The sequence below is a fragment of the Crocuta crocuta genome, unplaced genomic scaffold (assembly GCF_008692635.1).
Source record: "Crocuta crocuta isolate KB4526 unplaced genomic scaffold, BGI_CrCroc_1.0 scaffold61, whole genome shotgun sequence".
Lineage (NCBI taxonomy): Eukaryota > Metazoa > Chordata > Mammalia > Carnivora > Hyaenidae > Crocuta > Crocuta crocuta.
This window is the reverse complement of record NW_027528369.1, coordinates 6620385-6646165: the sequence shown is the minus strand read 5'-3', so window position 1 is coordinate 6646165 and position 25781 is coordinate 6620385. Positions and strand designations below refer to the sequence as shown.

Genomic DNA, 25781 nt, shown 5'->3' with positions numbered 1-25781 from the left:
TGAGCGAAATAAGTCAGGCAGAGAAGGACAAATATCATATGTTTGCACGTATAGGAGGATTAGGAGGAACTTGACGGAGGAACAAGGGGGAGAAGAAGGGCGGAAATGGTGGGGGAAAGGGAGAGAGGCAAACCATGAGAGACTCTTGAATGCTGACAAAAACTGAGGACTGATGGATGTGGGGGGAGGGGGGATGGGCATGGAGGAGGACACTTGTGGGGATGAGCACTGAGTGTTATGTGGAAACTAATTTGACAATAAACTATTTGTAAAAAAAAAAACAAACAAACAAGGTTTAACATTTACTTTGTGGGTGTTACAAAAAAAAAAAAAGTAGAACACACCTGGGGCCAAAAATCTTCATATTTTAAAGGCAAAGGATACACCTTTTAACATCAGCTCCTGGATGGCAGGATCTGTGTATAATTTATTGCTTCACCTCCATTTGCTGGGAGCTGCTCAGCAAATGTTTTATCAGTCAGCTTAGGCTAAGTTGTGCCAGGGCAATACATGATCTCATCATTTTAGTGACTCACATTAGGTCAGATCTATTTCTATCTCATGTTACAGGTGTGCTGCAGGTCAGTTGCAAATTTGCTCTGGGTTTTCTTCATTTTAGGGTCCAGGCTAAAGAAGTATCTCCTCTCTAGGATATGCTGGTCTCGAGATAAGGGGCAAAGATGGCCAAACCACAGCATGGCCTTTCAAGCTCCTGCGTTTAAGTGGCTCATGTGACTTCCATTCATCTTTCAATGGTTGAAGCAAGTCACATTTCAAGCTCCATCTCACCAGGGCAGGGCTTCACAGGAGGGGCCAGACACAGATAAGAAGCAAATATTTTGAGTGATAATACAATTTTGCACAATACTAGCTAGGCGAACAAATTCCTTTCACTCCATGAAACTTCATTTTCTCTGTCTGCCCTGGAATTGTTCTTATTTTTCAAGCATAAGGTAACTATACTGATACAAGTATTGCTCTTCTAGGGCTATCATTACAAAGTTCCACAGAGTTGGTGGCTTAAACAGAAATTTACTGTCTCATAGTTTTGCAAATCAGAAGTCCTAGATCAAAGTGATGGCAAGTTTGGTTCCTTCTGAGACTCTGAGGGAGTTTCCATTCCATGCCTCCCGACTAAATTCTTGTGGTTTCCTGGCAATCACTGGCGTTTGGTGGCTTGTAGACACAGCATCCCAATCTCTGCCTCCACATTCACATGTCATTCTTCTTATGTGTATATGTCCAAATTCCTTTTTATAAGGAAATCAGTTATATTGGTTAGGGGCCCATCTTATTTCAACATGGCCCTTTCCTAATTAATTACATCTGCAGTGACCTTCACATTTTGAGGTTCTAGGGATTAGGGCTCCAATATGTATGGATTTGAGGGGACGGTTCAACCCATAACAAACAAGTATTATGTTTGTCCAAAACAGGCCAGTTTTGTCTGTGGTCTTGGTGACGTTGTTACTAGAATCCCTCATTCATTCTCAGAAGGGTCCCAGAATGGCCCATCAATTAAACAGCCGCCTTAAAAATAACACATGATCATTACAGAGAATTTGATTGAATATAAAAAGCTCGAAGACTTAAATACCAGCCTACTTGATATCTTACTAGTAACATTTTGCAGTAGAGGCATAATTTTTAAATAAAACTGGAACAATAGTATAAAATGTTTTAACCTGTATTTTCCCCTAATAATAATTTTGTGCATTTTCCTTAAAAAGCAAAAGTTCTTGGGGCGCCTGGGTGGCTTAGTTGGTTAAGCGTCCGACTTTCGCTTAGGTCATGATCTCGCGGTTTGTGGGTTCGAGCCCCACGTCGGGCTCTGTGCTGACTGCCAGCTCAGAGTCTGGAGCCTGTTTCAGAGTCTGTATCTCCCTCTCTCTCTGACCCTCCCCTGCTCACACTGTCTCTCTCTCTCCTAGAAATAAATAAAAAAATATTAAAAAAAAAAGCAAAAGTTCTTTATGAACAAGAATCTTAATGGCTGCATAATTATCCATCATATCTACCCCATTTGATGACTTATTTAATAACTTCCTTATGTAGGTCATTTAAGTGGTTTCCAAGAGAACACTATTTCACAACGTCATTTTTGGCATATAAAATATCAAATAGTAATTTTAGAAAGATGTGGTAAGAATTTCCTGCAGTTATGAGTATATTTCTCATAACAGTTTAATCATAAATGATATTCTTTGTGCACATTTACAAAGAGACTTAACTACTTCCCCTCCTCCTCCTCCTCCTCCTCCTTCTTCTTGTCTAGTTTTATTTAGAAAGGATAGGGTTCCCAAATGTCAATGGCTATGTCAATGAACCATAAATCTTTTTTTTTTTTTTGCTTGTTTTGCAAAAAAGCTTCTTACTGATTTTATTTTTGTAGACTAACTAGTTTGGGCTTTTATTTTTCCAAGGCTATTCTGGGTAAAAAGTGGCTTCTTCCTTGCAACCTATCAATTCCTCTTACAAAATATTCCTTGGAATTTCTTGTCCAAATTCCACTTTATTTTACATGTGCTACATTAGAAAAAATATCAGTTTCAATGTTTAGGCAACGATGGCCATAACCCTATAGTTGCACGTTACAGGGTGTGTGCCCTGCTGGAGGGACCAGTGACCGAGTGACTCAGAGGAGAATGATGGCAAGGAAGTCATAAAATGAGGGACAAGGAGAATCCCAACAACTTGAATTCATTATTTGGAGGAGGGTACACTCTGGAAACATTTGTCAAAGCATGCCAGGCAATTCTAATGCAGTTGGCTCATGGATCACATCTTTGTCATGGAGCACATTGTTATCATCATTATTCAATTATGTGTCCATCTCCTGATGGGACTATTAATTTCCTATAGAGCTTTATAAGCCATAACAAGCTTTGGGTCTTTTTCCTGTGGGAAACAGGGATCCAATTTGGGTGGAGAAGGGTTAGAAGAGAACGAAGGCTGGATGATAAGAGGCTCTAGTAGGCACCAAGTGGGTCTTCAGTGATGCCTAGTGTAGAAGGGGGATACAGACATTATAGGTAGAGAGAGCACATTGGATGTGTGGCAGTATCCCAGGTGGATGGTACACATGGAACTGTGGCATCATACCCGGGAAGGATGGGGTGGGGATGATAGAAATTAAGGTGGCAGGAAGGTATGGTGCCCAGGTGAGACTAAGAGTGACCTTCTGGGTCACTGAAGAGTTTAAACTTTACTAATACTCAGTGTCAGCCCACTGAGGATGGTAAGCAGGAGACTGGTATCTGATCTGAGTGTTAGTGAAATTACTCTGGAGGGAATTTTGACATTGATTGGATAGGGACAGAGAAATACAGGAAGCAGAAGTTTTCTCCTATTGTGGCCTGGAGGGGAGACAGTGAAGTGTGGAGTACAGTGAAGACAGGAAATATGAACTGATGCAGAGAAATTTTAGATATAGCTAGCAAGCCTTGGTTATAGGTGAATAGGGGTAAGGGAGAGAAAAGCTTCCACGGTGATTTTGAGATTTACTTTTTTTTAATTTTAAGTTTATTGATTTATTTTTGAGAAAGCAATAGAGAGAGTGAGCAGGGGTGGAGCAGAGAGAGAGAGAGAATTCCAGGCAGGCTCTGCACTGTCAGCATGGAGCCCAATGTGGGTCTTGAACTCACAAACCATGAGATCATGACCTGAGCCGAAACCAAAAGTCAGACACATAATTGACTGAGCCACCCAGGCACCTCCTTTTTATTTTCTTGATTCAGGATTTTTATATACATTAGATATATTACAAAAGAAGTAGTTTCAGAAACTAGGGAAAATAATGAACTCTTTTGGAGATATGGTGAGTTTAAGAGATTTGAAGAAAATCTTGAAGACATGAAGCAAGGAGTTGGAAATTCAAGTCTGGAGATCAGTAGAGCCCAGGTGGGTAGAGCTATAGAGGTACAGTCGTTAAGGTCCTAAGCTAAGTTGAAGTCATGATAATAGGTAGGGGTGACCACAGAGAGGGTAGGATGTGAAGAAGAAGGGAGCCACAACTGGAGATCTAGGAACACCAACATTTAGAGAATGGTTATTAAACGCAATATTGGTTACGTCATTTTGGGATCCCAGCAAAAAATGAAAATGCAGGGACCCTTGCTCAAAATTTATTAAACATTTCAAGATGGCAACAGTAGAGCATTAGACCAGGCTTGGTTCATATGGTCTTCAACATTATTCCTTTATACATAGATCAGTCTAGATTCCACTCCCTTGCTTGTTTGTGAACTCTAACTCCCACAGTGAGAAAGCTGACCCCCACTATCCTCTACTAATATATTTTAATTGTTCAATTCCAGTACACGTATGTTAGAGTTTCAGAATTGTTAACCTGTATTCCACAGGGAAGAACTTTATCAACTGCAGTTCAATGGTATGTATAGTTTCACTTCTTTTCAGTTTTAGGGATTCCACTCATTTCCAAACTATTTAGGTCATCAGTTTTTCCTCTACTCCTTTCTGTTAGATTCTTTTGCCACATTCTCTATCGTGTCCTTGGATCCTGTGTGAAGTTTTATGGATACTCCACTATCTTGATTACTCACACTACCTAATCAAGCTTTATATTGTCTTGATATTGGGTAATGAGAGTCTTCCAACTTTGTTCTTCTTCGCCATTGTGTTCGCTATTCTGAATCTTTTATCTTTCCATATAAATTTTAGATTCAGTATGTCGATATCTACCAGCTATCTTGTTAGGATTTTTGTAAGGATTGCACTGAGTCTATAAATCAAGTGGGTCTAACTGACCTCTTAACAAAGTTGAGTCTTCCACCTCATGAACATGGGGCATCTTTTCATTTATTTAGATATTCTTGGATTTCTTTCATCAACACTTTTCAGCTTGAAGCATACATATTCTGTTAGATTTATACCAAGTACTGTACCTAATCATATAAGCCATCATTTGACTTTTGTACATTGATCTTGTACCCCATGGTGTTGTTACTCTAAAATAGCTATTTTGTAGACTCTTTGGGGGTTTTTACATAGATAATCATGTCACTGGTGAATAAGGACTGTTTTATTTCTTCTTTTCCAATATGTATATCTTTTCTTTTCATTGTATTACCTAGAATTTCCAGCATAATGTTTGCTAGGAGTGGTGAGAAGTAACATCCTTGCCTTGTTCCTGATATTAATGCAAAAGCATCCAGTCTGTCATCTGTATATTTGATGTTACCTATATGTTTTTTGTAGACGTTATTTATTAAGTTGAGACAGCTATCCTCTATTCCTAGTTTGCTGATTATGAATTGGGATTCAATTTTATCAAATGTTTATTCTGGATTAATTGACATAATCATAGAATCTTTTTCTTCATCCTGTTGATATAATAGGTTGCACTGATTTTCAAACGTTGAACCAGCTTTGCACACTTGAAGTAAATTCCACTGGGGCATGAGTATAATTCTACATAAATATTGTTGGACTTGATTTTCTAATATCTGGGGAAATTTTGCATCTATGTTCACACAGACATTGGTTTGTATTTTCCTTTCTTCTAATGCCCTCAACAGGTTTGTCTACTATGGTGGTGGGTGTTGGTACCATAGAATAAGTTAGGAAGTGTTTTCTCTGTTTCTATTTTCTGGAAGATATTGTGAGTTATTAGTATTACTTCTACCTTAAATGTTTGGCAGAATTCACCAGTGAAACCATCTGGGTCTGATGCTTGGAAGAATTTATCAGTAAACCATCTGAACTTGATGCTTTCTTTTTTGGTAGGTTATCAATTATTGGTTTAATTTATTTAATAAGAATAGGGCTATTCAAGCCAAATCATGGGAAGAGCCTAAATGTCTATCAACTGATGAATGGATCAAGAAGATGTGGTTTATGTGTACTATAGAATACTATATGGCAATGAGAAAGAATGAAATCTGGCCATTTGTAGCAATGTGGATGGAACTCGAGGATGTTATGCTGAGCGAAATAAGTCAGGCAGAGAAAGACACATACCATAAGTTTTCCCTTATAAATGGAACAGAAGAAACTTAACAGAGGACCATGGGGGAGGAAAAGGGGAATGAATAGTTGGGGAGAGGGAGGGAGGCAAACCATGAGAGACTCTTGCATACTGAGAACAAACTAAGGGCTGAGGGTGGGTGGGGGAGAGGGGAAGGGAGGTGATGGGCATGGAGGAGGGCACTTGTGGGGATGAGCACGGGGTGTTATATGGAAACCAACTTGACAATAAACTATAAAAGAAAAAAAAGAATAGGGCTATTCAGTTTATTTCTCCTAATGTAATTTTAACAATTTATGTTTTTCATGGAATTAGTTTTTCATCTAAGATAGCAATTTTGTAAGCCTACAATAACAGTATTCCTCTGTTATCTTTTTAAGTTCTGTGTGATCAGTAGTGATACTCTTTCTTTCATTTCTGATATTGGTAATTTGTATCTTTTTCTTCTTTCCTTGATTAGCCTGGCTAGAGGTTTAAGAACTGTATGTATGTATGTATGTATGTATGTATGTAATGTTTTATTTATTTCTGAGACACACACACACACAGCGTGAGCAGGGGAGGGTCAGAGAGAGAGGGAGATCAGAATCTGAAGCAGTCTCCAGGCTCTGAGCTAGCTGTCAGCACAGAGCCTGACACGGGGCTTGAACCCACGAACTGTGAGATCATGACTTGAGCTGAAGTTGGATGCTTAACCGACTGAGCCACCCAGGTGCCCTTCTATTCATTTTTTAAATAAAGAATCAGGTTTTGGTTTTGTTTATTTTTTCTATTGTTTTCCTGTTTTTAATTAAGTTTATTTTGCCTTGATTTCATTTTTCTTTCTTTTCTCCTGCTTGTTTAAGCAATTTACAATTTTAGATGATCACTCCAGCTGCCATATGGAGATTGGACTCCATTTGAGAAGGGAGCAAGAGTGGTGGACACAAGGAGACCAGTTAGGAGGCTGGAGACCAACTGTAGGCAAGAGATACTGGTGGCTCGAACCAGAGTGAGAGAACTGGAGATCAGCTCAAAAATTGCTGTTATCCAATTTTAATCTGCAGAGTCAAAATTGACCTCAGGGGTGTGTATGTGGAGGGGGTATGGGAGAGAGAAATAGACACAGAAAGAGGAGGGAGAAGTCTATGACATATGAAGATATGATCTCAAGTTACTATTTGAGAGTGGAGTGGAGTGTTGGTAAATGTTTAAAGTTAACTCTCAGAAAGAAGAAAGGAAGAAAGGAAGCAAGGAAGCAAGGAAGCAAGGAAGGAAGGAAGCAAGGAAGAGATGAAGGAGGAAGGAAGGAACGAAGGAAGCAACAATGAATGAACCTGATTTCTAGTGTTTGTCAATTTCTATGGTGTAAATACTCCCTTCATGGTTGACTTCAAGCCACTAAAGTGACACTACTGGATATAGAGTTGGGGATAGATGCCTACCAGCTGGTGCAAGCTGGCATGAGCCAGCTCCAACACACCTCTACTTCACATCCTTTATCTCTAGGATATCATGAGGAACTTTGGAGAAACTACTACTGATGACAGGGTTTTTAGACTTCAGTTACATTTTCTTTCTTTACTATTCCTACTGTTCTAAACACTTGGTAGTGCACACACAAGAAAAATACTATAAACATTTTAACAGACAAAGAATAGCTATGGGGCAGTTCCTACCTAATATGTGCCCAGCACATGATAGGTTCCCATTAATAAGTGGTGACAATGAATTGAATTCTACCATATTCTTTATGGTTTTACTCATATGAAGTTATAATTGTCTCATGGTGGTGATCCTATATTCTGGACCCAATGAATAAGTAATATTAACCACTTGAGTTAAATTTAGCATTTCTCCATGAAGTGTCATTACCATCTCTTTCTCATTAAGAGCTTCCTTGTAGTTCCCAGTCCAATGAGTATAAACATGGCTTTTTTTCCTGCTTTGTTTCATAGAATAACCATAGAGCATGGAGACAATCTCACCACCTTGGTTTCCACCTCTGAGGTCATTAGCATGATATATTATGAAGCTACAGGAAATTAGTTGCTGAATATTTCAATACGGAGAGGAAATAGTATGTTCCATTGTTACCATAGAACCACGAATTCTTGGAGTAACCTGTCGCCATAGTAACAAGATAAGGACATATTCTTTAAATGTTTAACTATGATTCTATACTTCACACATTCAAGCACAGTTGATTCTTGTTATTTACAATTGAATTGAATTAATTTTTGATATATTTGGGGTCCACTTTCCAACAGTAATTTTCAATTATCTCAATTTAAGATTATTAGCGTAATAGGATTTTTCATGCCATTCCTATGAGAATAGGAATAGAACTACTTTTTGTATTAAAAGGAGCTTAAAGGAGGGGGTCTTTAAAAATTAGTAAATATTTATAAATGAGCCAAACAGTGTCTTTGAGGATAATGTTAGGGATATGAGGGTAAATCCATCTCTGGGTCTTCAAAAAAGACATTCACACTTGCCCATTATGAGTCCTAAGTACAAAGATATTAACTGCATTAGGTATTTATAACAACAATATACAACAATAGTTAATATGGTTTGAGTGTTTTCTATGTGCCAGAATACTCTCAAGGATGGTCTTATTTAACCCTCAGGAAAATCCTATGAGGCAGGTACTATTATCACCTTCATGGTGCATATATGGAAACTGAGTCATAGAGATGTTGTGTATCCTGACCAAAGTCATTGGCTGCTGGATGACAGGGTGGGATTTGAGGCCATGCGGTTCAGCTCACTGCCCCATGATTTCACCCACTGCCCTGATTCTTCTGGTAAGCTCTGCCTGCTATTCACAAAGGACTCAGATTCCACTGTCTACGTTATCCCAGCCTTTGTGCCTGTCGTCACCTCTCCGGTCCCTGAAAGAATTATACTTCCACAGTGCCTGGGCTCCTGGTCTCTCTGTTAATTTCACTGAATTCATAGTTACAGCTTATGTTGTGTGCGGCTGCTGTGCTTGGAGCAAGAGAACCCAGATGAGCAAGGCGATGCCTTTGGTCTCTATGACCGTAGAGACCAGTGCGAGGGAGATACCATGTGAACAAACAGAAGCCCTCCAGAGTAGCAGTTTCTTTGGGGGGAAAATAAATGAACGAAGTGCAAAGCAGCAAGGCAAAAAGGACCCTGAATGGTGTGCTGATTCCCATTGGCTAAACTGTCTTGACATGGCCCTCAGTGTCTGCTGGACAATTAAACCCGCGTGAGAGCCGTGACCGCATTGTTGCTGCTGAGAATTACAACATCACCTGTCATGTGCCAGGGATGCTGTTGGCATCAGGACTTTGTTCAAAGCTTCCCATCTTCAAAATTGCATACCCTCGCCCGGTGATTTTCTCCTTTTCATTAAGCTTGGCAGAGTCATAGCCCTCGGTTTTCAAACAATAAATATCAAACCAAACACGGCTGCTGCCCGAGACTGGAGACTGGCGGCTGCCGGGGAAGTCGGCGTCACCCCCGCTCTGAGTTTGTTAGGGGAACAAGGTGGCCTCGCAGCTTGTGGCTCCGGGACAAACAGCTCATCACTGTAATTAAAGCAGAATTGGATGTCCTACTGTTTTGTGCTTCATCTCCCTTCATGTGGACAAATAAATTGGAGGAGCAGCATATGGATGGAGACCAAAAATTGAATATAATGTCCCTATGCTTATATCAGCAAGGGCAAGGACGGACACAGCCACAGTGTCTCCGTCTGCAGCTGGACCATCTGCACCGCAAGCCCACGATGCCAGAGCTCCGGGATCACGTTCCTGCCGCCAGTCTCTGGCAGCCTGCACGCTCCTCCATCTCCACTGACCGTCGCGTGGCACAGGGTGAACAGATTCTGGAGCTGCTCTTTGTCAGAAAGCAGGTCATTTCTACCAATGTTCTGCATAAGAGGATGCTGTTCTTGAAACAGGCACCTGGCTGGGTGGAAGCTTCGGCTCCCAGAAGCTAGAATCCCTAGCCCATCTAATGAATTCATTCTGATAGTTGGGATCTGATGTTATTTTTTAGGGAAATTTAGCCCTGAGCAGGGGGAGAAAAAGAGACAAACAGCTAGGGGAGTGTTTCTTTTTGCCTTCACTTCTTCCTTTGACAGGACCTGGGCAGAGCATAAATGATACAACATCTGCAGGAAAGAGATTATTTATTCAGTCAAAAAAAATATAGTGCATCTATGATGTTCCAGGCCCCCAAAGTACAATTGTGAACAGACCAGATCTCATGGTGCTTATATCTGAATTTATTGCTGAAGATGTGTTCTCATAGCTTCAACTAGAATAGAGAAAACGGCAGATGGGTAGATTGGATTACTAGTTAAAAAAAAAGTTTTTTTTTTTAACATTCTGCCTAGACAATGCTAAGTCAAGTTAGCATCTTTTATTAGTTCAGTAGTATATTGATCAAGTAGCACACTTCCATGATAACCTTCATTCTTTGGAAGAGTCAACCACAGGAACAAAAGACACCTTCAACATCGACATCCACGTAAGTACAAGCCTATTTTGCTTCCTCCTGGAGAGAGCTTCACAAGCACTTAACACCTTTGGAGGTGGATTTTGGCCAGGAAGGGAGCGAACAAAGGAGAGGCACCGTGACAGAGCATTTGCTATATGGACAGCATGATCAACTGGGTGGCCTAATTTTGTCTTTCCTCAAATGTGGACGGAAGGTGTTATTAGCCTTGTCTCATATCAGAAACAGAACTCAGGGGGCGCCTGGGTGGCTTAGTCGGTTAAGCGTCTGACTTTCGCTTAGGTCATGATCTCGCGGTTCGTGGGTTCGAGCCCCGTGTCGGGCTCTGTGCTGACTGTCAGCTCAGAGCCTGGAGCCTGTTTCAGAGTCTGTGACTCCCTCTCTCTCTGACCCTCCCCTGCTCACGCTGTCTCTCTCTCTCTTTCCTAGAAATAAATAAAAAACATAAAAAAAAAAAAAAGAAACATAACTCAGATGGTTCAAGTGGTCTGTCCAAAGGTCAACCAGATGGTCACCAGCAGGACAGAAACCAAATCCAAGTCTGTCTCATCTCATTTTTCTGAGTTTATATCACAGGATTAGGATGTGCATGGAGACTTTTTCCAGCTCACAGCAATATGAAAGCAGCAAATTCCAAGAACTGGTTAATCTTATTAGAACAGGCAAAGGGTCAGAAAGGATGAGTGGCAGATGAGAATGTCTCGAGATGGCAAAAGAGATCAGGAAAGTATAAAAAGCACACATGCGGGGCACCTGGGTGGCTTGGTCGGTTAAGCATCCAACTTCAGCTCAGGTCACGATCTCAAGGTTTGTGAGTTTGAGCCCTACGTCGCGCTCTGTGCTGACAGCTTGGAGCCTGGAGCTGCTTCCGATTCTGTGTCTCCCTCTCTCTCTGCCTCTCCTCTGCTCATGCTCTGTCTCTCTCTCTCAAAAATAAACATTAAAAAAATAAAAACAAACAAAAAAAAGCAGACATGAAAATGCCCAGCAGAATGAAGCCACTTGATATAGGGAGCATATGAATCCTCCACATGTCCCCAGTTTCGGAAGGTGTAACACAATTTCATTTGATAGCTATAATATTAAAAGCCATCTTTCCATTAATAAATGGACCTGTTAACTTCAATTTACTTTAAGAGAGGGAACTACTGTATGAAACATTACAGAGATACTGGCATCCATGTGGATCACTTTTTCAAAAACAGTTTTGCTTCAGTCACCTGCAAGATTTACCTACAAGGAACCATTCTTTCCACAAAACTAAATACAGGAAGTGTCACCTCACAACACAAAATGTACTTTACATAACATGTTACATAATACAAATTATATAATATGTATATAAATATATGCTCATATGTAATATTTAAATTTCTGAAACTTCACCAGATATCTTCTTTCTTCTACCAAATTCATCATTTTATCTACTTACTAGTAGCTGATATAGAAAAGGAAATATTTTTCTTAATCCCAAATTTAAAGGCACTTGCTCTGCATATAAAAGAATATATAGGTGCCTATAGGCAGAGGTAAAGATGAGTCCTTTAGTGCTAACCCAGTGTGGGGAGACCGCTGGAATTGACTATTTTTGGCCACTTCTTCACTCCTTCATTCATTCACTCATTTATTCATTCATATGCATTCATTCACTCAACACATACTTATTGAGAGCCTGGTCTGTATAAGACACATGCTACATATGAAGGATAAAATGGGAACAACACAAGCAAAAAACCAGTGTAGAAATTCTGCTCTCCAATAGCCTGTTTGGATGTTGTAAGATGCTCCCTTCAAAAAAAATAGGGGTTGCCCAGGTAGGATCTTGCACTGATATATTCCCACTTCCTGGAGTTTGCACTCCGCTCTTTCCTGTTCAAAGGATGGATTGGTCCTGTGAAGTGTTCTGACCCTGGGAGGGCACATGGGGGGGCATCTTAGAGGGTGGATGAACCACCCTCTAAGAATGCTGCTAAGAGCAGCAAAAAGAAACGGGACAAGGTCAGTCTCAGTAGAATGATCCTAGAGATTATGGACACCTGGCATTAATCATGGTGTGCTTTGCTGAGACTCCTAAAGTCCTGGGAAGTTTCCAGACTAAGCTCAGGTCTTTCCCAGGACCATGAAGGTTCAGGAGACCCAGTGTAAGCAAAAGGGCAACAGAACGAGGGGCATATTAAGACTTTTGCCATCTTTTAACTTCGGAAAAATAATTCCCCATCTTATCTTTAAAGTGAATTATTTGGGCCATCTCCAGGGTTCCTTCCAAGCTTAATGGTCTATGATCTGTCTGAATTGAGAGAGGGAGAAGATTGAAATATCAATACGTACAAACATAACCAAAGAGCAGCAAGAGCTTCAAGGTGGATTTCTCTGACTTAGGAAGGGGCCTAGGGGACATTTCAAACATTCAGTGGTTCATCAGGGATGTCAAATGAAGATAGATGTGTGTATTGTCTGTTCAACAACCGTACATCCATGGGTCAGAGCTCTTGGTTATTTACTGCGTAGCAAATCTTCCTGTATCTGGGAAAGTCTTTGGTGCCATGGCCTAATATCATGAGGATCAACACAAATGGAGAACCAGTGACCTTCTCCAGTTCTTGATGGTGAAGGCAAGGTTCTAATGTGATCCAAAGACATACCACAGGCCCCTGCTATGGATGATATTGATGATGGTCACTACCAAGTAGGAAAGAAAGTGGATACATTTTTCTTTAGGAACAACAACAACAAAAAAGAACTATGCTTCCCACCCTACTCCCACAATTCACTGTAGAGTCAGAATAATGGGTTTAAATTTCATATAACCCACTTAGGCAAATGTCTGGCAGAATCTACTAAAACTGACCCAATAACCCCACAGTTAGGTATATGTCCAACAGAAATGTGTTTGTATGTACACTTAAAGGCATGCATGAGGGTGGTGTCACCGTACTATTTGTAACGGTCCCAAACTGGAAATGATCCAAATTCCCCACAACTGTAGAAATCATAGAGTATGGTGTATTTAGAAAATGTGATACTACACATCTGTGATTCTACAAATGTGTCTAACAATAAAGATGGATCTCACCAATGTAATGCTGAACAAAAAATAGAAAAAAACAACACAAAATACATGCTGTATGATTCTATTTACATTACGTACCAAATGGTGAAACTAGCTCATGGTGATAGAGGGGAGGGCTGGTTACACTGGGGGGATGTGGAGTTAGTGCTTGGAAGGTGACACGAAGGGGCCTCTGGGAGTTGATCATGTTCTGTTTTGTGGTTGGAGTGCCGACGTCATGGGTGTGTTCTGTCTGTGGAAGAATCATGGTGCTAGACTTGTGATCTTGCACTTTTGTGTCTATATATTATACTTCAATAAAGAGTTGTAACAATCCCAGCTTCAGCACTCCGAGGCATCAGAGTAGTCCACCAATCACTGTTTCCTCCTTTGTCAAGGCCGTGAAAACACCTCTGCATGGAATTAGTGATGCTGTACACAAAGCAGGGGCCCAACAGTGCCCTTCTGGCGGAGGGCGATTCTCAGTGGCGAAGAGAGGGCAGCAGAAATGAGGCTGTTTTTCATGATGAGAAGGAAGAGAATGAGAATGACGGGGAACCACAGGTGGAATCAGAAGGCCTCCAGTATATTGCCCTTGTTCCCAAGCATGCATGGATTGTATGTACCCAATTAGCTGTATTTTTTAATCCTCAGCAGGACTGAGTATATATTGCCCCAGATGATAGCTGCACAGCATGATGAGAGCAAAGATGTTCTAGACCTGGGGAGTGTGGGGATGGGTGGGGAAGAGAGGCTGGTGGTGTCAGATGGAAAGCAAGGACCCAGTGGATTCAAGCCTGTCTCTGGTAGGAGTGAATCAGGGGGCTGTTTCCTGAGATATGCTGTTACATCAGCTCTTGATTGTTGGTTTTAAGTTTCATATGAGGTAACCATTGATTTTACAAACACACACACACACACACACACGCACACTTGCATGCATACCTATCTATGCAAAGATTTATGAATGGTGGGAATCACAGCACTATGACTTACAACTAGGAGATGTTTGAGGGAAACCACTAAATGCCATGTACTGGAGATGGTCTAAGAGGTTTTTAACCATTTTGTCTAATGGTAAATCCTTTCCCAATGTGGCATCTTTCCCGAGATAATATTTCAAGTGCAAAAACAAGAATCCATGGGATTACCAAGGGAACTGATCTACCCATGACCCCCCTCCCCCTCCCATCAGGATCTGTGGACCCTACATTAAGAACCTCGGGCATTCAACAACAGCTGAAGCAAGGCACAACATACCACACAGCCTTTCAAAATGCCATTGAAGGGGCGCCTGGGTGCCTCATTTTGTTAACTTCCAATTTTGGCTCAGGTCATGATCTCACGGTTCGTAGGTTTGAGCCCTGCTTCGGGCTCTGAGCTGACAGTGCGGATCCTGCTTGGGGTTCTCTCTCTCTCTGTCCCTCTCCCACTTGCGCTCTCTCTCTCAAAATAAACAAACTTTTAAAAAAAGAAGAAACAAAATGCCATTGAAGAAGGAGCTTTGAGGACATGAAAGATGTTTCTGAGATGTTGGTGAGTGGAAAATCAGTGAGGACAGGATGGCCCTGTGTGGGTACTGCGTGTTTAGGATAGAGCTTCCCAAAGCGTGCGCCCCAGAACTGGGAAACCAGAAGAACTGGGGAGCATGTTAGAATGGTTAACTCTGGGGCGAACTCCCCATTCTGGACCTAGGGACCCCACAAGTCTGATGGGATGGGGCCTGGGAGCCTGTGCTTTCACAGATTTGTACTCACTTTAAAGACTGAGGGCCAGGAGTGATTATCTCAAAACATGGGGAGGGTGGTGCTGGGCCTCTGGGAGATGTGTATATCGTTAATGTTAAATATATATTTTTTTCTTTCAAGTTTTTGGTGAAGGTCTATTATTCTTATAATAAGAAAAAATTATGAAAAGACCCCACCCAGATTTATTCCATGGCATGTTAAGAATGATTTCCAGATGCAAATAACAAAATAAAAGCACCACTTGTGAGGAATTTTAAGTTGTCAAATAAATGAACTAAAAATTGAGCAACACAGAGCATGTAGATTGTGTATACTAATGCATAGCCAAACATCAGCATTCAAAGAAGAAATTACTAAGAAGAAATGTATTTAGAATGAATTCGAGGCTAGAAGGCCAACAGTGAACACAGCTGTTATGCATTTCTGAGCTGGCAGAAAACAAAACAAAACAAAAAAAAGATTTCAAATCCAGAACCAGGAATGACTAGACTAAAATCACTAGGTGTGGACCAGGCAGGATTTGTGTTCACACCTGGGGACACATGCGGAAGGAGCATCTGAGGGTCTGGTGACCCACGAGCCTTGCCGGCGCAAAATGAACCCTCTCCCTAGAAGCCCAGCTCCACATCTAGCATCTTGCCTGTCTATCTACCTGTGTATAACATGAGGGTAGATCTGTCTCCTCTGGGAGCACTTGCTTCTTGCTTCATGGAAGGGCAGCACAGCAGCTCTGGTAAAGAGTGAACTTGAGGGAGGAGGGATAAAACAGACTCCTTAGTTTTTTGAAGTCTTTTGACCCACAGCTGGACCTTCCATCCAGGTGACTTCTTCAGCATCCTAGGGAGGCATCATGTTCTCAGCTAAGAGGGGGGGTCTTCCTTCTCCTCTACCTTCCTCCCTCCCCACCTGACACTGAGGCTGCTCAGCTGCCTCGGTATCTTCTTTCCCGTCTCCCTGCCACTTCTGGGCCCAGGTCCCTGACACCGCCCACCTGGGCTGCTCTCACAGCCTCCATCTGCAGTCCTTCCCACCCCCCCTCCACCCCCCCAGCTTGTGGTTTTCTCAGCCTCCAGGTGTGACCTGCTGCAATCAGTCTCATCTTCCTACAAGGTCAATCTGGTCATGTCATTCCTCAATTTAGAACTGACACCTGCAGAATAAGGCGTGAACTCTCCGGAGTTGCGTTTACGGTTCTTCATCATCCAGCCCCTGATTCTTTCTCTAAATGTATTTGTGAGGGGCCCTCCTTGCAACCCAACCCCATCCAATGAGTCTTGGCTCTCCAGGTACACAGTGCTGTCTCTGGGCTCTAGACGTTGCATCACGCTCTTGCCACTCCCTGGAAAACTCTTTCCAGCCCAAGTTCCCCTTGGCTGCTGGTGCACAGCACTGGGGACTTCTCTCGGGAGCTTTGTCCTCTGCCTTCACAGGCTCTCCACACTCCCACTGCTCTCTGTCCCAGTGTCATCTGCCTGTTTACAGCTCTGTGTCTCCTCTGGCTGTGTGATCCTTAATGGGGGAGTCCACGGGCAGCAGCCAGTGCAGTGCCCGGTATACAGTAATTGCTTAATAAGTATTTTGGAATGAATGAATAAATGAATGAATTAATGAATGGATGAGGCTCAATTTTTCTGCCGAGGAAGAATATTTGCCTGCCCAGAGGCCTAAGCTGGGGCTGTTCTTCGTCTCCTGATCCAATGCAACAGGAAACACCAGTGAAACACCCGCAGACAGGACCGTTTAAACTTGCACCCAAGGGTATTTGTGTTCAAGATCTTCCCCATTCCTGCTACCAGAGGTAGGCCCAGCCTCACACTGAAGTCTCTCCCCTAGGATCCCATTGGGAAGCCAGGGCGAGCTCTAAACTAGAAAAGGAAATAAAGGGGAGTTCTTTGTTCATCCCCTCCCCCTTTTCAGAAAACCGTGTATTCGTCTGTTTCTGTCTCCAGCCAGCTCTGCCTCAATCCTCTTCAAACCTGGGACTGCCAGTCTGACCACAAAAGGGCCAATCCATTCCCCGCAGTGCCTTGGGCTCTGCTCCTTCACAGCCTTTATCGACTGAGTCAGCTGTGGCCTCTTCGCTGAGAAAAACGGGCAGTGATATCTCTTAATTACACCAAAGTTAGCCTTTTCTGCTTTCACTTTTGTTCCTTGTGGTTCCTTTGAACAAGGTTGTCAGCAGACGTACCAACAAAAAAAAATGTGTACTCTGAAGCCAGACAGTGGCTTTCCTTGCCGGGTGAAGAAAGCAGTTTTCTGCTTGTCAACACGTGGTCTATTTGTTAAACCAAGACAGGACCTCCGGCCTTGACTCAGTGCACAAACATGCACATCAAATAACTGTTTGTGAGGTTAACCTCATTTCTCCGCACTTCACAGAGGATGTTATCTCTCCCTTCCTCATTTTACAGGTAGAATTGGGACAACTGTCACAGAATTTGTTGGCCTCAGGAGACTGACTTGGGATTTTTGTGCAGAGAAGGAGAGGTGGGGGGTGTAGGTTCAAGGCCTGCTTCTTCTTTGCACTGGCGATGTGGCTTTAGACAAGGTTCTTAATGGGTGGCAAGGGGCAGAATTATCTAGAATGACCCCTCATGCTCACCCTGGGCAAGAAAACAGCTAATGTCAGGGCTGAATGGGTAGATGGGGAAGCCACTTCTCCAACTTGAGGTCCCACTGAAGTATCGATCCCCATGGGACCAGGGCATTAGCTGACCCATCCAGTGTCACATTCCATAGTCCTAAGGTCAGTGGTAAGCTGGAGCTAGCTCCTACTTCTTGGTGAAAGTCAGGTGTTAACTAGTTAAGAAGTTTGAACATTGGTAGCTTGAACTTAGTCACTGTGGGAATACTTACACCAAAGAAAGTGGCAAACATTACTGATTAGGGCTTTCCTCTCACCCAAGAGCCAGTTAACCAGCATATCACTCTCCAAGACATCTGGCTTTGAGCATCTGGAATCTTAGACAACTTCTATAAATCTGGGTACCTGTGCTCAGGCTGCCAGACACCCCAGGAATTGACTGTCTGTCCACTGATGAGGTTATAGTCACAGTAGGCTAAGAAGGGAGAGCCATGCCCGCAGAGGGCCTCATCTGGCAAACCTAGGCAATGTTCAGCTCTCTGCCCAGGCCTTGGCATAGCTCTCTGGGGGATGATGGGGAAAGGTGGGCAGTGATTCTCACCTTTGGCTGACCCATGGCTTCTATGTATTCTCTTTCTCCAGTAAAGCCTATTCCTTAAACCCACACCATGTGTTGTTCTGAAATCCATCCAGACCCCTGGTACATGGCAGGTGGTAATGCAGAAGGAACTCAGATTGCCTGACAACTGAGTTTGTACCACAACCAAACTGTCTTGCATGATGCACTAGCCTCGATCCCTCAGTACGGTAGGGATGGAACCCTGGTGTCTGACAGCATGTGTGAGAGTCAGATGGCAATTCACGTGGGCGTACCATGCAAAGGCAGAGACCCACGGGGACTCAACATTCACATGTTATGGTACAGAAATCATTGACAGGCACTCAAGACTCCTAGGTTCCAGTATTAGCGCTGCCCCTCTTTGAAATGAGTAACCTTGGGCACGTTGCTTCCTTTCTCTGATTGCAGTTTCCCCATCTGGGAAATGGGTGTAGTACTTTGTGGGGTTGTTGTAAGAACTAAACAGGACAACAGAGGGAGCCATGTTTGACTCAAATCCTGACATTCATGAGATGTTGAAGATTCTAGTTGGATTCAAAGATTCCTCAACTCTCCTGCCTCCAGGGTGCTAATTCAAGCTGAAATGCCAGATCCTTTAATGTTCACAAAGAATTAAATATAAATTCAGTCTGAGGCCAAATGTACATAACAATAAAGCCCTGGGAATCTTTCAAATTGAGAACTGAAGGGGTGATAAACACAGGACTAAAAATATTGCTTCCTCCATAGGCTCAGATGCCTTTATTTGCCTGATGTATATCACGGAGGGCATTTTTGCATATATATGTATTTGGCAAACAACCAAAACAATTCAATTACGTTTTATCATTAATTAAACTTTGCAGAAAGAGGGCAACACTTGCTAATGGTGAATATATGTTTTTATTAGACTTAGTTGAAATAAGTTAAAATTAACTGTTCAGTTGTGAATAAAGTTAAAGTTTTGAGGTCCTTTATTTAAGTGGGTTTAAAACACTGTACATCTGAGCAAATATGGAAATACTGGCACTTTCTTCTCTCTCTCTCTCCCTCTCTCCCTCCCCTCTCCATATCCCCCCCCCCACACATAATCCATCAACATCAAATCTATCACAATCTGTTAAAGATACAAATGTGACCTGACATAATGGTTGACTACCAACCAGTTTCTATGGTATCCTCACTGCCATTGTGGAAAATTAAAATTTGCTAGAAATATCCAGACTGATCATATAACGGTCTATTAATTCCATTCTAACAACAAGCCAGGCTGTGATCACTTTAATCAGTAACCAGTGGATGCCTTATCTAACCAGGCATAGACCAAACTAGAATTCAAGTCAAAGAATATTTGAGTCCCTACTGTGTGTTGGGCAGTGGACTGTATCACTATACTTGACGAATTATAGTTAATGGAAAGATAAAAAAAATTCAAAAGAAACTATATTGCTCTTCCAAATGTGTTCTGTATAAGCAGAGAGGTATAAACAGTGTGTAAAGGAGGTCAAACAAAAGTCCCAAGGAAGAGGCTATATCAGAAATAGGCATTAGCCCAGAAGTGACCAATGGGAATATAATGCAAGTCATACAAATAATTTTAAATTTTCTGGTAGCGACATAAGAAACCAAGTAAAAAGAGTTTTAATCATACCAAGATATCCAAAATGTTTTGATTTCAACATGACATGAATATAAGGATTATTAATGAGATATTTTCCATTCTTTGTATGTGGGGGTAATATGCTTTTGAAACCCTGTGTTTATATTACACTTACATATCAATTTAGATATTATATTTTCATGAAAAGCATTGGACCTGTACTTAGATTAAAATTTACAGTTGAAAAAGGAGATTTCATATGCTAATAACTGAATCAAATAGTAGTTTTAAAGTTTGAATTAAAATTAGTTAAAATTAGATAAAATTTAAAAATCCAGTTTCTCGGTTGCGTTGTCCACACATCAAGGGTTCAATAGTCACATGTGGATGGTTAGAGGCTACCATACTGGGCGGTGTGGACAGAACTTTCTGCAAGGATGTAAATGTTCCACTAGACAGTGAAGACCTGAATGTAAACATGTCAGCCCCTGCAGAGTGAGGATGAAGGTCATGTGCCCCAGAAAGAGGAAAGAGTTCTAAGTCATAGATACAGGAAAGGCATATGTATGAATGGGGCTGCTGCATGTAGGAATAAATTCTGCTATTCATCTCTGCAAGAATTTTCAAATGCTGAGCTTCTGGACATCTTGGATCTCTTATATTCAAATTTCTCTTTTGTTCATGTTTATTTATTTTTGAGACAGAAAGAGAACGAGAGCGAGAGAGAGAGAGAATGAGCAGGGGAGGGGCAGAGAGAGAAGGAGACAGAGAATGTGAATCAGGCTTCAGGTTCTGAGCTGTCAGCATAGAGCCTGATGTGGTGCTTGAACCCATGAACTGCGAAATCATGACCTGAGCCAAAGTTGGACTCTTAACCTACTGAGCCACCCAGGCATCCTCAAATTTCTCTTCTATACACTAGCCAGTGGTAAATTTTAGTTATTGAGTAAAATTCCTAGTTCTTTTTAAAAGGAAAAATTAGGGGTGCCTGCGTGGCTCAGTCAGTTAATTGTCAGACTCTTAATTTTGGCTCAGGTCATGATCTCACAGTAAGTGAGTTTGAGCCCCATGTAGAGATCTGCACTGACAGCATGGAGCCTGCTTGGGATTCTCTCTCCCTCTCTGTCTGTGTCCCTGGCACCCCACTCACTCTTTCAAAATTAATAAATAAACATAAAATTTTTTTAAAGGAGAAATTAAACAGCTATAAATTTCTGAGAAGAGGCATGTAGTCAGATTTGAATAAAAAATGTGAAGCAGTGGATTTGAAAAGGGGTGGAGGGCTGATGGTAATTACACAGAACTAGTCAGGCAATAGAATGGGGCTAAGTCTATGTTTTAGTAGGAGGGTGAGATGGAGGAGTACTGAGAATCTAGTACCAGATTTCTGGACCAGCTTCTGAGGACACAGCTTGGCACCCATGGGTTCTTAAAGTGATGCAAATGGCTATTATGTGGAGTAAAACAAATTCAGTTTCAAGACACCAGATTCCTTGGTACCTGTTTACATAGCTGGGCATAAATGGGAGGTACAGAGTACTTGGATAAGGGGAGGTCCCTACTAAACGGTATGCCCAGAACTTGGAGGAATATTTAGGAACCACCATCAATTACCCTCATGGATGACTTGCATTCATGACACAATCAAAGCAGAGTCCTGGTTGAGTGGTTTTCATGATTTGGCCTAATGATCTATGTTGATTCCCTTTACGAAAAGCACACGGTCCAATTACATATTTCTCCCATCTTGGGTTAAAGATGTCCTTCTAAAGACCCATTCTACCAATTTATAGAGGATATAAAAAAAGGATTTTCAGTAAAATGTACTTTCATTGGTTTTGATGAAAAGGGGTTGTGATGAAAGTAGAATCTCTAATAAGCATTTCATAAATGGCTTGTCTTTCAAACTTAATATAAAACAGAATAAAATACGTCTCCCAAAGACCTCCTTGCTGCCCCACAGATTTAAAGTCCCCTGCTCTCAATCAATCAGGCCCAAGAACTCAAAAATCTCTAAAGAGGCAATCAAATATTTATCAGTGAAAGTTGGTAAAACTAAGAAATTATTTATAGCTCAAATTCTGAAATAGTCACACTTTTTGAAGGGGGAGGGAAAAAGCACATGTTGGGAACCACACATTTCTCTTTAGGGCATACACTCCCAGATCTTCACTGGCATCTAGAATTCAAAAACAGGAAGGAAATCGCAGGTTTGAGGGAGTATGTTCGCAATTGGGTATTTAACCCATTTTTCAGAAACACTAGGGAGAGAATGGAAAAGCAGCCTCCAAATTCCAGTAAGTTAGCCACTTACCAACTAATTAATTATTTGGCAGATAAATAAATTATGCATGAGCCAAAACTTTGTCTAACCTCCAGGGCTACCTGCATAGCTTTTCTGTCAATACACAATTCCACACGGCACAGCCTGAACTGAGAAAAATCCACCTCCCCCACCCAGGAGAGTGGATTCATTGCAGCACCCTGCTTTTGATGTCTTTACCCTGAAGTATATAAGTCTCCTTTCTTTAAAGGCATTTAGATTGTGATAAAATATGACAAAAAATATAAAGAAATACTTAGTCTCCATCCATCCTCTTGAAGTGCAAGTTAAACAAAAAAGTATTTTTGTGCCAGCATGCCAATTCTTGTGTGTTTTATGATAATGTTATATTTAGTTAAATTTAATTTTTCCCCCAACATTGTATTATGAAATTTCCAAACAGAGGAAACGTTGAAAGAAGTTTTCAGTGATCATCCTTATGCCCACCACCCAGATTCTACCATTAACATCTTACTAAATTTGTTTCACCATATATCTCTCCAATTACCCAGCTCTCTATCCATCCTATATTTTTGGGTGTACTTCAAATTCAAATAATTAAATTTAATTTTAATGTTGTTTTAAAGAGAGTAGCTGTCAGCAAAGATATTTCATCCCATGTAAGAGAATTCTCAGATTGCCTTTAGCAGCGGTGCTGAGCATATGAGTTAAGGGCACAGACTGAAATCTCAAAGAGTTGGCTTGGAATTTGTTTCTGCTACTAACCGACTGTGTGATTTCGTAGAGGTGACTTTCTCCCTCTGACTCTCCTTACTGTTACCTTGCGCACTGAAGGATGATCCTCATGGGGTCCCTTGTATGAGAATTTAACGTAATAGATGAAAGGTGCTTATACTTCACAACATTGGACAAATAATGTGTTTGTAATGATTTTTTTCTACTCTTCTATAATCCTGTGAGATTAAGAACCCTGTCCATTGCCTTTTGTCCTAAAATCCCCAGCCCCTAGCACAGCGCCCTGTAAATGCAGATGCAGAATGTGTGCTTAGTGACGTGAATTGGGTTGAATTTCAGAAATCTGCCCACCTGGGATGCAGCGAATACGTATTCATGGAGAGAAGCAAGCACAGTCCTCTCCAAAGGCATGAGACAAGAAAAGTTCAGAAAATGAGGTGGGAGCAGAAGATGAGCCAGGGCAAACCTGGCCTGCAAACAAACCTATTTATATTAAGTTTGGTGACAGAACAGAATCCATCAGTGCCCTGCCTCCTCCCTTGGACCTCACCTTTTCAGGGCACACCAGCAGGCTTCCTTCCAGGTGTCTCCCCCAGGCCCCAGAAAGCTGTGGTGCTGGTGCCCAGAACACAGGGAAAACTGGATGTGCTGGAAGGTTTAGACCCTTGGGAAAGACCCTGGACCAAGACGGATGGGGTTGGTCTATGAATACCCCAGTCTTCTCCCCTATGGAATGTGCTTTCCACCATTACCTAGCACTTCTCCTTGGGATGATTACAATGCAGCCACCAACAGTGTTAGTTGCCTTGATAAACAGGCGTCTCAGTTGGCTGTTTCCCTTCCCTGGATCACTTCCTCACCCCCTTACCAGTATTCTCTTCACCTCCTACATAAACTAGCTGCATTTGAATTCTTGTCTCAGGGTCAGCTTCTGGGGGAAACCAAAGTGAGACAAGTGTCTTTATACATTCATAACCACAGTCTCTTCTTCAAATGGCATTCTACGCTAAAGTCTAATGTGTGATATTTATAAAATTAGAGCTGCCTGACTCAGAGAGTTTGGGTGGGCCAGGAGGATATGCCTCTCTTCTTCCCACCTCCCCAGCACTCTCTGAAGACACCTATACACTCTCTCAGAGCTCCGCAGAGCACCCCTTGTTAGCTCCTGGTGGGGTGGATGAAGGTAAGGCATAAGATAGGAAGAAAAGGATAAAGTGAGTGAATAAAACCATGCATGCACAAAGAGGGAAAAAGTTCCTTTACAGGCATAAAAAGCATGGAGAAACAATAGTTTTTGCAGGTATTCCCAACCAGGTGGTGCTGATGCTGCTAGTCCATCACTACTCTTGAGGTAGGACTGGGGTAGGTCAGTGGTTCTCAACCCTGGTTGCACATCAGAATCACCTGGCATTTAAAAGAAAATTGCTGATGCCTGGTCCTCACTTCTTGACCAACTGAGTTGATCTTGGAAGGTGGAGCCTGGCATCAGTCTTTTAACTTCTCCAGGCAGCTCTGATGCACAGTGAGGGTTGAGAATACCAAGCTTACATAAAACTCTAAAGAGCAAGGATACAACTTGTGTCCCTGAAATGATGTGGGGGCAGAGCCCTGCAGCCTTGAGGAATCTGGCCCATGGTGAGTGCCACCCTTGACTTCAGGGATAGGGACTGACACAAGGGCCATTGCAGTGGTGACAGCTGTGCAAAGAGCAGGGCTCATACACCCCACCAACATCCACTTGGACCAGCTCTGCTTCCCTTTGTCTCATGCCCTGGACCTCTGGCAAGGTTTTGCTTAAAGGAAGGGATCTTTGGCACAGTGGTAGCTTAAAATCCCAAATATGGTGATTACCAGGACATGGATTATTGATGCCTCTAATTTCCAACAGAAATAGATTTCTAATGGTCCAAATTACCTCACTTCTGGTCCAGGTCACCCTGTAACACCCCTATTGGCAGATCCTTCTGTGTCCACTCCTCCTAACCACTCTGCTCCCACAAATCATTCCCTACGAGGCAGCCAGAGGGTCTTTCAGTCCACGTGCATACACACACACATGCACACACACCTGGGAGAACTTCCAGTAGTGTGTATACACTTGCTGTGTATACAATGAAATTCCCAGTTGGCATGGTGTCTGAAGCCCCTGTGACAGTACAGGTCCTCGGGCTTCAGCTCTTACCACTCTCTTCCCTGTGTACACTGTGGTCATCCAGACATTTTGCTTCTCGGATATGCCTCATTCCTTCCCTCCTCCAGACCTTTGTACGTGAAGTACCCTCTGCTAAGAACGCAGCTCCCCCAGATCTTTCTGTGGCTGTCCTTTTCTCCCCGCTCCAGTCTCCATTCAAACACCAGGGTCTCAGACCAGCCCACGTGGCCATCATGTGAACATTCCTGTTCCTCTGCTCCCTGGTCTTGCCACTTAGTCTCTTTCTGAACAGCTGTTTCTGCTCTTCACAGAATTTCTTATCCTCTGCAATTTTCTTGTTTGTTTATTTCCTCATTGAAACATAGCCTCCTCACTACAATGCAAGCTCTATCGCAGTATGGGCTTCTGTGCTGTTCACACCAATATTCACCCAGTCCCAGTCTTGAAGTCTGGCATATGAAAAGGGCTCCTTATTTACGTAATGAATGAGTAAATAGTTCAATAGCACCCAACCATTAAGGTCATTCACTGAACTAACCTCCACTGTTCAAATTCCAGGATGACCAAAAATA

General features: G+C 42.1%; 1 protein-coding gene across 1 annotated transcript in view; it reads right to left on the bottom strand.

Moving 5' to 3' along the window:
• The window catches only part of CDH13 (cadherin 13), a 1024187-nt gene that overhangs the window by 553867 nt on the left and 444539 nt on the right, over nt 1-25781 (bottom strand). The gene's annotated exons all lie outside the window — the stretch shown is intronic.